This window comes from Pleurodeles waltl, chromosome 8, assembly GCF_031143425.1.
Source record: "Pleurodeles waltl isolate 20211129_DDA chromosome 8, aPleWal1.hap1.20221129, whole genome shotgun sequence".
Taxonomy (NCBI): domain Eukaryota; kingdom Metazoa; phylum Chordata; class Amphibia; order Caudata; family Salamandridae; genus Pleurodeles; species Pleurodeles waltl.
The window spans coordinates 798,057,181-798,070,386 of record NC_090447.1 but is presented as its reverse complement, the minus strand read 5'-3'; positions in this window follow the sequence as shown (position 1 = coordinate 798,070,386).

Genomic DNA, 13,206 nt, shown 5'->3' with positions numbered 1-13,206 from the left:
GCATTCATTGTATCACAGGAGTTTGACCTGAAGCTCGTAAGAGGAGAACATCAATTAAAGATTTTATTACAAAGGAGTCTGATCCGCTTTTAGGTTTACTGGAGCATTACCACACAAATCTGGCGATGAGGTGGTCATTCTTATTGGAAAACGTTTTATAGTTTTCTGCAACTCGTGGATCCTGCCCTTCTTGGAGCATTTTGAGAATGGAGTGGCCTTGCTGGATTGACTTCAGCAGCTGCAGACAGCGTTGAAGTAGGCACGGACAGCAAAGGTGTGACTTTTGTGTGAATCTCACTTTATCAAGCATATATGGCAGATGACTATTAAGTGGTTTATGCTCAAATCGGCCACACGCTGCCAACATCTTATCTCTCAGGACGCTCCCCGAGTGCATTCCATCTTGGAATCCAAGGTTCGACATACATTTTCAGCACTCTGGATTCTATATCAGGACCGGAGGCTCGGATTATGCTTTCTCTTTCTTTACTGAGAAATTCACAGCAGCCAATTAAAACACATTTAAACAAAAAACAACGTTTCCCAAAGTGCTCTAGTGTACAAGTCACATGCACCAATCAACCATAGTGACCTTAGTCCATAAAGTCCTTAACCTCGAACGTCATATCCTCTTTCTTTGCTGCTTCGCAGCAGATAAGTAACTTTTCACTTTATCTAAATCTAATGTCTATTTTACTGGTGTATTGAAGTTGAATTTCTTAAATGTAGCAGGCGCCGCGAGTCTGCGGCTTCCAGCCGAGTTAATTGCCTTTTTATTGATTTTTTCTAAAGCACTCGCTTTACTCTGTACATTTCGGCCTCCTGCCGAGTTAATCCCTTTTATTGATTTTCCTGTGTTGAGGGAACTCTCCTGTTATTGATTTTTTCATTAGGAGCGCGTTACACCCTACAGCTCGGTTTCCCTGCCGAGTTAATATTTATATTGATTTTCCCTCGTGGAGGGACCTCGGGAGAGGACTGCACGCCCTGCGTGCAGTCTATTTTCACTGGCAACCGGTGTTGCCAAGTGTGCACGCCCATTACGAACCGATCTCATTTCCCTTTGCCATTTTATGAGATCGGTTCGTTTCTGGACAGCGTGAGAGGCATCGGGGCTTGCCTGGAATCATTAACTCACCTCCTCCTGACACCCAGTTAAGAAAAGATTCCACTGGGTTGTAAAATTTTAAAAAAGGCTTGGCCTAGGGGAAATACCTTTTATTGATGCAGGCACCTTCCTCCTCAAGCACAGTTGTTTTTTATTGATATATATATAGTTATTTTTCACTGGTTGTGGTTTTTAGGTATATATATATATATTTATTTTGTTATGCTAATTCGCCTGCTGAGGTTTATCCACTCACTCCTTTATTATTCTTGTCTATGGTCCTATATATTATTATTATGGCTCAATGGAGCGACCAGGATGCAGGGTTCTACCCCGATGATACCGACAACCAACTGGAGTTAAATCTGGTTGAGGCACTAGATTCCAGGGTGCAACAGTCGGTGAATGATGCTCTAGCAAGAGCTTTGGGCCCCTTCTCAGGTCAATTATTAGATTATGCCCAAACGCAGGGCTGGATGACCGGGGACCCCACCCCTTCCTCGGAGGACACTGCTACACCTGTCCCTACAAAATCCAAGTCAAAATCTAAGAACATTTCAAAGGAGGACCCTGTTGGAGAATTACATGCTGACATGTTTGACAAGTTACGCAGGAAGAGAAGCGCAGAGCATAATTATAGCTCCCATCGTAATTCCTCTTCTTCGGAAGACTCCGATGATCCAGATTCAGACGACATTACCACCCCTAACCTTAGTAAAAAATCGTAAACTACTTCCACTACGCCTCAAATTTTAGATTTTAATCCTTCAGAGATTATACACCCTAGATCGTCGAGTTGGCGCCCAACTCCTGAGGTAGCTCTCTATGTTCACGCGAACTTAAGGAAGAGTTTTGATAAAGAGGTGCGTTCCAGACTCAAGGCGGAATGCCCCAGGCCTGAGCTAGATAATAATGTAGCAGAAACTCCCGAGATTGACCCCACTATGATTACCTTCATGAAGAAGTACGCGAAAGATCCTAAGAAGGGTCTCGACAGATCCTGGAGCCTCTGCCAAGACAAATTATTAGACATGGCAGGCCCATTAACAAAAATCTTAGATTTGGCTACCACTTCCAAGGAATCAAACACCCCAGTGAACACTGATGTTTTATTGGGATGGGCCCAGAGAGCAGTATGCCTTTTAGGCAACACAAATTGTGCTATTTCCACTGAGCGCAGGAAATCCATACTGATGCGAATAGACCCTAAACTAGTAGACTTGGCTGCCTCCGAAGCGGGACCAGCAGCTGAAGGTCTCCTCTTTGGCTCATTCTTCATAAAGGAATTGGCCAAATTTTGCTCTACTTTTTCGACACTGGACAAGGCCCAACTGTCCCTTAAAAAAGTTTTTAGAAGGGGCCTTTTTATCAGGGCTGGGCGTTACGGCGGACGAATGCCCGGCCGAGGTGGCTTTGTCAGTCCTCAAAATTACTACCCGAGGGGTAGAGGTAACTGGTCTGGAGATCAAGCAGACACCACGTTCTATCCCTCACGGCCCCGTGGAGGAAGACCCAGGTTCCGCAGAGGGTACCGTAGGAGCCAGCAAGGAGCTATACAAGACGCCTCCTTTACCAGTAAGAATTATTCTACATTCACAAGTCATTCTAGGGGGAAGAGTCAGTCTGTTTGTACACAAATGGAGGGAGATTTCAGGAGATCCTTGGGTTATTCAGACAGTGTCGGGATTTCACCTGGAGTTCCTCAACACTCCGTTTCAGCATGCCCCTCCGATAAACATGTGTTTTTCCCAATCAAATCAGAATTTTATAGATATAGAGGTACAAGCGTTGTTAGACAAAGGTGCAGTAACATTTTCAACCCCGCACCCTACCGGTTTCTGCAATCCTATTTTTGTGGTAGACAAAAAAGGAGGTGCTCATCGGTTAGTATTAAATCTGAAGGACTTCAATTCTTGGATTGTTTACAGGCACTTCAAGATGGAAGGGATCCTCATGTTGCGAGACATCCTTCTAGAAGGGGATTGGATGGTTTGCTTAGATCTGAAGGATGCGTACCTCTCAATCACGATTTTTGTCCCCCACAGGAAGTATCTTCAGTTCCAGTGGAAGGGGTATTGCCTAGAATTCACGGCTCTCCCATTCGGCCTATCCTCGGCCCCTTGGTGCTTCACAAAGCTTTTGAGACCATTAGTGGAATGGCTGAGAACCAAGGGGGTTCGTCTTATCATATACCTGGACGACATCTTACTGATGGCGCAGGATGCAACGACGTTGCTGACACATCTGAATTGGACAATCACTTTACTACAGGAATTAGGTTTCCTTATCAATGCGCAGAAGTCATTGTTGAAACCATCCCAAAGGATAGAATTCTTGGGTTTCAAGATAGATTCCATTCTCTCCCTCTTGATACTTCCAGCTGCAAAAATTCGCAATATCAAAAGAGAATTGAGAGCGGCATTACTCAGGCCGAATATTTCTCTAAGGAGCATTGCTCGATTGGTGGGACTATTAGCCTCCTCCATTCAAGCAATATTTCCTGCCCCCTTACACTATCGTGCCCTCCAGCGATTGAAGATTCAATATTTGAGGCAAGGTCTGAGTTACTCGGCCCTTGTTCCTCTGACTTCAGAGGTCAAAGAGGAAATTCAGTGGTGGCTTCACCATATGGAAGCATGGAATGGCAGGGCCATTTTCGGATCTCACCCAGAGGTGGTCATAGAATCGGACGCCAGCCAGTGGGGCTGGGGAGCTCGTTGCGGCTCAATGACGACAGGGGGTCGTTGGTCATCAACAGAGAAAGATTTGCACATAAATTGCTTAGAACTCTTGGCGGGGTCGTTCGCAATAAAGAGTTTATCCCCGATCAGGACAGATTGTTGCATTCTTCTGAGAATGGACAATATTTCGGCAACGGATGCTTTTCTACAGAATTGGAGCTCGTTCCAGTGCTATGCATTCCCTCCATTCCTATTGATACCCAGAGTCTTGGCTCAAGTGAGGAGACAGAAGGTAGAATTGATTTTAGTAACCCCGTTGTGGAGGTCTCAGCCGTGGTTCCCTATTGCCCTTCAATTAGCATGTGCTCCTCCACTGCTCATTCCTCCTCGTCGGGACATCTTACTCAGTCCGGAGGGCCATCAACATCCCTTAATTGTCTCGGGGACTCTAACTCTGATGGCTTGGAGGGTTTCAGGGCAAGATGGAAAGCCCCGGGAATTTCGCAACAGGCTGAAGGTTTTATCAAGCGAGCATGGGCAAAGAGTACCCACAAGAGATATGCTTCGGCATGGCGTAAATAGGTTAGTTGGTGCAATGGAAGAGACCTTAATCCCATGGGGTCAGGTATTGATATGATTATTAATTTCCTGTTGAGTTAGCCTCTTCAGGTTTGGTTTATAGGACAATCAATAATTTTAGATCAGCAATTTCTTCAGGACATCCACCTATTGATGGCAAACAGGTAGGTGAACATCCGCTAGTATGTAAACTGTTGAGGGGTATCAGATTTTCGAATCCTCCTCAGCCTAAGTACTCTGTACTTTGGGATGTGAATATTGTGTTGAGATTTCTGGATTCTTGGCCCAGTAACAAATACTTGTCTCGGAAACAATTGTCAGCTAAATTAACTATGTTACTATGTTTAGTCTCATGCAAGAGAGTCTCAGATGTGAGAGCCCTAGATCTATCGGGGAGACTTTATTCTCCGGAGGGAGTAACCTTTATTATCTCCAGAAGAACCAAGAACAATTGCAGGTCAGTAACGTACCCTTGTTTTCCAGATAATTCAAAATTATGTGTGGTACAATGTCTTAAAGATTATGAAATATCTACAGAAGAACATAGACACGACATGAATGGGCAAGTATTAATTGCACTTCAGAAACCTTTAAACCTGTTGCTTCGGCCACTCTGGCGAGATGGTTAAGATGGCTTATGAACGAAGCAGGCATTGATACTAGCCATTTTGGAGCTCATTCAGTAAGAGGAGCAATGGCATCTAAGTCTTTTACGTTAGGTTCCAGTTTAACGGATATTATGAAATCTGCAGACTGGTCGTCTGAAAGTACTTTTCGTAAGTTTTATTTTAAACCCGTTTTGGATGTGGCCTCTGTGGTTATGGGTCAGCTTTGAACTAGCATAATCCGAGCCTCCGGTCCTGATATAGAATGAAAAATGTTCTAGCTTACGCGCTAAGAATTTTCAATTCTTAAAGAAGTCCAGCTAAATCCGGGGAAATCCTGGAGTACGACATTATTGGACATTTTGCGAGAGAATGCAAAAAAAAGAACTGTGTGGCTTGTTTAACAGACAGTAATTCAGATTCGTTGGAGTGTGAAGATGAAGAAGAGGCATAAGTTGAACAAACCAACAAAGTAGGAAAGAAAAGAGTACTGCATTGAATATCAAATTTAATGATAGGTCCAAACATTTGTATTTTGTACAATTTGGTGTTGTTGCTTTACAGGTGGCTTCAGGTTTGGGATCCCCTTTTACCATCATTTCTCACAGTGTGTGGGATAGTAATTTCGTGGATGTTATAGGAACACATCTAGAACCAACAGATGTTAATCCGGACAATTCTACTGGGGAAAAGATCAACATGTTGGGGTACAGAGTACTTTTTTATTAATTTAAGAACCGAAGAGACACATGCATGTTGTTTGTTGCAGCTGATGGGCCTTCGGTTCTTGGTTGAAAAGACCAGAGAGCGTCACATATAATACCAGATCCTAGCAGTTCAGAATTTAGTAGCTTGTGATGGGGAAAACACTGTGAAATGTGTTCTCAATGAGTTCCCAGAGGTATTTAATGGGAAAATTGGTAAGCTGAAAGGATTCAACTCAAAATTAGAGTTAAATCATCTGCCACACCTACAATTAACAAAGTTAATTATATCCCTTTCCTAGTCAGAGAAGAAGTAAAAAAATAACTAAGTAGTTTGCAAGAGGCTGGCATGATAGAGCCTATTGAGGCATCTGAATCGATTTTACCCATGGTGGTCGCTAGGCAAGCCAATGGGAAGATACGATTATGTGTGGACCTCAGGTGCCTAAATGACAACATAGTGGTGGATCAAATCCCGCGTCCAAGGATTGATGAAAATGCTTTCTTTATCTAGAGGTGCTAAATGATTCTCTACCATTGACCTTTCCTCAGCATATCATCAAATTATGGTACATCCCTCGAGTAGAAGTCTCACTGCATTTTGGAAATCCTTTTGGATGTTTCCAGTTTCAAAATATCCTTTTCAGCTTAGCCTCTGAGGCTGAGATTTTCCAAAAATGTACGTCCCAACTGTTTGGTGATATGCTGGGGATTGTATTTTTTTAGGACAACATCCTCGTTGTGTCCCACAACAAGTCAGAACATGACGAGAGAATAATAAAGGCCCTAAAAATGTTATACCACAAAGGTCTTACTGCTGAGTTGTCCAAATGCAAATTTGCAGGAAGAACGGTTACTTACTTGGGACATGAAATTAGTGGTCATGGTTTATAAGCCAAGGAAAAATTGGTAAAAGGCAATTATCAATGCTCTGTCACCCAAATCCAAGAATGATCTTTGATCCTTATTAGTTCTGGCTGAATTTTACTCAAATTTCTTAACAAGATTTTGGAAAAGACTCATGCAATGAGAGCACTTTTAAGCAACAAAGCTAGTTTTTTGTGGTTGGGTGAGTATCAATGAGGTTTTGAGACCATTAATGAATCTATTTGTAAGGCTCCCAACTTGCAGAGATTTGACCCGGATGCCTGCACAATTGTTGCCAAGGATGCTAGCGGCAAGGGTCTTGGTGGAATTTTATCACAGATTGATGAGAACATTAATGAGGTGGTTATCGCTTTCACTTCAAGATAATTAACCCAGACTGAAGAAAAGTACTCAGTGATTGAGCTTGAAACCTTGGTGTGTGCCTGGGCCCTTGAAAACTTTAGAGAATTCTTATGGGGAAGAAAATTTATTTTGAGGTGTGACCATAAACCGCTGACCAGGTTACTGAAGGTTTATTGGTAGCAACAGCTAGGATAGCTTGATTCTTAATGAGGTTACAAGACCTTAGGTATGAAGTTCAGTACATACCTGGAGCAAAACATTTCACTGCAGATTTTCATAGCAGAATGTCATTGCCATTAACTGAAATTGAAAAAGACCCTTGGAATGAGTATTCCTTTGTCAGCATTTCACAACTGGGTGAAGTGAAACATAGTTTGGATCAAATGGAGTGGTCTGAAGCTCAAAAAGAGGATAATATCCTGAATGAAGTTAAACAATTGGTATTAAATTAATGGAGTGATTGTGGGAAAAAGAATGTAAGTGATGTGCTAGAGGACTTTGGGCCGTCAGAGATGAATTGAGTCTGTCTGATCATTTTCTACTAAGAGGGTAGAAAGTTGTTCAATCCAGAATGTTAAGAGAAAAAATTATAAGCTATTGCCATGAAGGGCATTCTGGTATTACACACACTAAAAGATTACTCTAAGATCTTTACTGGTGGCCTGGGGTAGACAGTTTGATGGAGAATGTTTGTGAGAATGTGTGCAATTTGGAAAGTAGCAGATAAATCAAAATCACTTTGAATCTGCCATTAAGGGCATTATCCTACCCAAACTTACCATGAGAGAAACTAGCATTAGATATTAAGGGACCTATACATTGGAAAAACAATTGTGTCAAGTACATTATAGTTGTGACTGAAATACTTTCAAGATGGTTTGAATTGTGCATTACAGACAAGATTGACACTTAAATTGTGATCGATTTTTTAGACAGTATATTTTTAAGAGAAATATTCCCCACATCATTTCTCACAGACAATGGGGTGCAATTTAAATCCATGAAGGTGACCAATTACCTCAAAGCTTCAGGTATAAAGTAAAGCCTCATAGCCATTTATCTTCCAAGGGGCAATTGCCTTGTGGAGAGAATAAACAGAATAATTGAAGGAATTTTGCAACTATCAAACAAATTTAGTATTTCAATGAAAAGTGAATTGAAGAAGATGTTGTGGGCACATAAAGCAATGTCTCATCGCTCCACTGGAAAGAGTTCTTTTGCTTAAATGAGAGGGAGGGTTCCATTCTTTAAGGTTAACCCAGGATGGATGAAAAGTAGCATGGGGAAGTGTGATGTTGAAGCTGTGAAATGAAACATTAAGGAGTCACAAAGGAGATATAAAGCCTATTATGATGTTAAGCATTACACTAAAGTTCATTTAAATGTGGGCCAGACGGTGTGCATGTAAAGTGCAAGGAAAGTTACAAAATGCAAAAGCGATTTTAGTGAACGAAGAAAAATTGTGTGAGGTATGAAAAATACAGTTGAATTAGACAATGGTGAAATATAGCACGAGTCTGCTTGCATTGGCAAATTCTAGTAGTAGAAGTGTGAAATGAAAGGATAATTCTCATAGCAGGTGGATTGATGTGAAAGCACCTGAATTCAGTGTAGAGAGTGAAGGTAATTCGAATAGAACTAATGATCATGACTTTGGTGAGAGAAATTTCAGTTTGAACTAAAGTCCCACTGACAGTCCAACTGGATGCAATGGAAAATCATATGTGAAATCTAAGTTTTATAGCTCTCAAATTTCTTCTGGTTGTAGAACAACATGAGGTAGGATTGTATGGAGACCAAGAAAACTGGAGAAATTCATGTGTAACTATTTACATATTTTTCTCTATTTTTCACTTTAGCAGTAAGTGTTTTGAGTAGTTTTCTTACATATAATTAACTTTATTGTTGGTTTTGCAGTTGATATATACACATATAAAAGTGAGGGGCTTGTGTAGTATTGGGTAGTATTACTTGTTACATGTAACTGCATGCACTATTCGATTCCAGATGGAATTATTAAATGTCATAGGATTCTAAGTTATGAATATAAAGGTGAGGGTTATGGAATGGAAAGTATTCATTGTGTCACAGGAGTTTGACCTGAAGCTTGTATGCGGTGAACATTAATTAAAGAAGATTTTACTACACAAGAGTCTGATTCTCTTTCAAGTTTATTGGAGCATTACAACACCTTCCTCTCTTCTCTGGTGCTATCATCATGATATTTTCTCCTTTCTTCTCCATTTCATCTTCCCCTTCTGCATCATCATCATCATCCTACTGGTCCTGTGATGTAGCCCGCAAAAGCTGGCTCTGAAGGCTATCTGATACTCCAGTTTTGTGGAGCTTTTTGCTAACTTCAACTCCCTCTCCTTGCATAACTTTTGTAGCTCTGCACAGTGAAGCCTTCAATGCTACTGATATCTCCTTCTGTTCTGAAAAATAATATGTACAAAGTATGAGTCAGGAAATGAATTTGGAGAAAGGAAAAAATGCCCAATTCAAAATCAAGAAGAACTTAAAAAAAAATATTCTGACGACAGGTTACAAAGAGATTTTTAGTTTTACACAGATCACTGAATGGCACTGCACAAACACTGACTCCCACTGCTAAACTCCAATGTAAGAAACTGGAGTATTTGTTGAAAGGTATGAGAAACCACTTCAAAGAATGAGCACAGTCCTTGTCAAGATGAACCACAAAAGTCACTAAATCAACCCAGGCTTAACCCTCTGGTAGCTTGCCACAAAAGCAGTCAGGTTTGACTTAGAGGCAATGTGTAAAGTATTTAAGCAGTACTCAAACAGTTTTAAAGATAATGCATCTGGCTCTGTGCCGCCCTGCATTGTGCTGTGTTGGATCCATGGAGGCTTTCCCTTAGGAGTTGCGCTTCTCTGTGGATATCTGTGTCCCCTTGCTTTGGATGAGGTGAAGCCACCAATCAGGAGCTGTGAGGTGCTGCATTGCATGTCCCAGCATCACTCAGTGTAGGACTTGGTGAAGCTGCCGAGCAGCAGCTGCAAAGTGCTGCATTGTGAGACCCTGTGTTGCTTTGCATCGATCTAATTCAGATCTTGAGAAACCTTCAGTTAGCAGGTAGAAGTACACTTTGACTTCTGCCCAGGGTCCAGGACTTTGAGGACTGCACTCGGTGGTCAGGACTTACACCCACAGAGGCCAGTAGGTGGGACCAGGTCAGGTCCAGTTGGGTCTGGTGAGCTGGAAAGCAGAAAACTTCTCTGGAACATTATAATATCCATCTAGCTCAAATAAGAAGCCATCCTACTGACCCTTGGAGTCACTTCTGGGGTCTTGGGCTCATGGTAGGCAGGGCCCAACTTCCCTCTAGAGAGCAGTCCTTCTTCTGTATCTTCTAAGGCCAAGGAGTGTTCTGATTTTAGGTTCTGGGGATGCCACTTTTATGCCCAGTGCCAGATTGTGAGTGGGGAACACCCATTTGTCAAACTCTAAAATTGATCCTGGTTAGTGTTTCCTGTTCCTCTGAGTTTGGCACCAGTATGTGTAGTGAAACAACGGGCAGACAGGCCCAGGGATTGAGCTGCATTTGCCAGTGACATGCTAGGCATCTTCTAAAGATAAGCTATCCTCTGAAGCTCATGAAGGAACTAGGTATTACCCCCAGGCAATCCTGCATAGGAGAGGGACACCATTTGACACAACCATGGTCCTTTTGTCCACTGTCTGGGAGGAACATGTATTGCATCACAGGAGAGCCATTAAGGTGACCCTGGTACTGGCAGAAGAGCACATTTGGCTTAAGCAAGAAAAGTGGTATTTTCAAAATAGTAATTTAAAATCCAACTTCACTATTAAAAAGGATTGTAAATTGCAATTAAAATTTGCAGACTTATTTTCCTAGCTACTCCCAAATTGTATTTATCACTTATTAAATGTAATAAGGTAAACAAGTGTCAGTTTATGGGAAGCCAGCCTAGCTACAGTGAAAAAAATGTCTGGAGATATTTCACTGCCAGGATATGTAAAACTTTAAATACACATTTTAAATACCATGTACCCTACCATATGAGCTCTTAGGGCCTGCCTAGGGGTGACTTATAAGCATTAAAAAGGAAGGTTTAGGTCTAGGAAAAGATTTTTTTTGCCAGGTCGAAATTGCACGATTAAAACAACACACATAAGCTGCAATAGCAGGAGTGAGACATGGTTTACAGTGCTACTTTAGTGGGTGGCAGGATTGCTGCAGCCTACTATTAGTGTTTCATTTATGGGCCCTGGGTACTCATAGTACCATATACCAGGGGACCTACAAGTAAACAAAGGCCCATATTTATGGTCAGTTAGAGTCACCTTAGCGTCATTTATTTTGACGCTAAAGCAGATCTAACTCAACTCCATATTTATATTTTGACGCTAGACCTGCCTAGTGTCAAAATATAGGAGTTAGAACCATTTATAGGAAGTGCCAACCCGCCTTGCGTCAATGAGCTGCAAGGTAGGCATTCCCTTCCTCAAAATGACACTAGCCCACCAGCGCCATATTTAACTCCTGATGCTGAAACAACGCACAACTAGCAGACAGACCTAAATAATGGCACATAGCCCAATTAGTGTAATTATGTAACACCTGGTCAGACCAGGCGTTAATGTCCTGGTAGGCCCATTTCCATGGACAAACACGATGGAATGGGCACAAAGATGACTACCCCTAATGCCTGCATCACCACCACCCACTCCACAGGGACACTATAGGAGGAGGGAGCCCATCCCAGGTAAGTTTCAGGTAAGTGTACGTGCATAAGTGTGGTGTGCCACTGGGGGCCCTTTACATGATGCCCCTGACTGGCACTGGGTATGTTGGGCTTGCCCTGGGGACTCTGGTCCCCTGTGCTGGGCACTGCGGTAGTGGTAATGACTCCTGAAATTTTTTGGCTGTTTGTGTGTCAAAAAATGACGCTAGGCTGACTGACACCAGATATTTTGCTGCTAATCAGCCTACCATCATTTTTGACGCATTAGCACCATTTCCCCTAAAGCCATTTGTCACCGGCTAGCACCTTTTTTTGAGATGCTAGCCGTTCTTTAGTGTCATCATGCGTAATTTCTTAAATATGATGCACGGATGGCTTTAGGGAAAGGTGTTAGCTCCCGTTAAGAAAAAGGACGCACAACTGGGCTAGCGCAGTTGTGCATAATTTTTTTTAATATTGGCCTAAATGTACCAATGGGGTGTATACCAATTTGACCTTGTTTGGAAAAGAGCACAAGCACTTTACCACTGGTTAGCAGAGATAAAGGGGCAGATTTATGGAAAGTGGCGAGTGCAGCGCCACTTTCCCTGTGCCCCATTTACACCCACCTACCGCCACCATGTGTGCACCGTATTTAAAATACGGCACACCATGGTGCAGGTAGGGGGCAATAGCGACATTTTTCATGGTGCTATTGATGTACTCTGCAGGAGTAGTGCCAAAATATTGGCGCTACTCCTGCAGAGTACATAGGGCCCCATTCTAAAGAATGGAAGCCTCCTTTTATTGTCTGGGAAACAGAACCTGGTGAGAGACCCACAAGTCACCCCATCTTGGATTTCCCTAGGTGTCTATTTTTCAAAAATGCGCAGGTTTGGTAGGTTTCCCCAGGTGCCGGCTGAGCTAGATGCCAAAATCCACAGCTGGGCACTTTCCAAAAAACACGTCAGTATTCAATGTTAAAATGTTATGTGCCCATGTTGCGTTTCCTGTCACGGGCGTTAGGCCTACCCACACAAGTGAGGTACCATTTCTATTGGCAAACTTGGGGGAACACAGAATAGCAGAACAAGTGTTATTGCCCACTGTCTCTACATTTTTTTCTTCCAAATGTAAGACAGTGTGTAAACGTCTATTTGAGAAATGCCCTGTAATTCACATGCTAGTATGGGGACCCCAGAATTCAGAGATGTGCAAATACCCACTGCTTCTCAACACCTTATCTTGTGCACATTTTGGAAATACAAAGGTTTTCTTCATACCTATTTTTCACTCTTTATATTTCACCAAATGAATTGCTGTATACCCAGTATAGAAGGAAAACCCATTGCAAGGTGCAGCTCATTTATTGGCTCTCAGTACCTAGGGTTCTTGATGAACCTACAAGCTCTATATATCCCCACAACCAGAAAAGTCCAGCAGATGTAACAGTATATTGCTTTAAAAAATCTGTCATCCCAGGAAAAAGTTACAGAGTAAAAGGTGGGGAGAAATGGCTGTTTTTTTTACCTCAATTTCAATTTGTTTTTACTTTAGCTGTTATTTTCTGTAAGAAAACATTGTAGGTT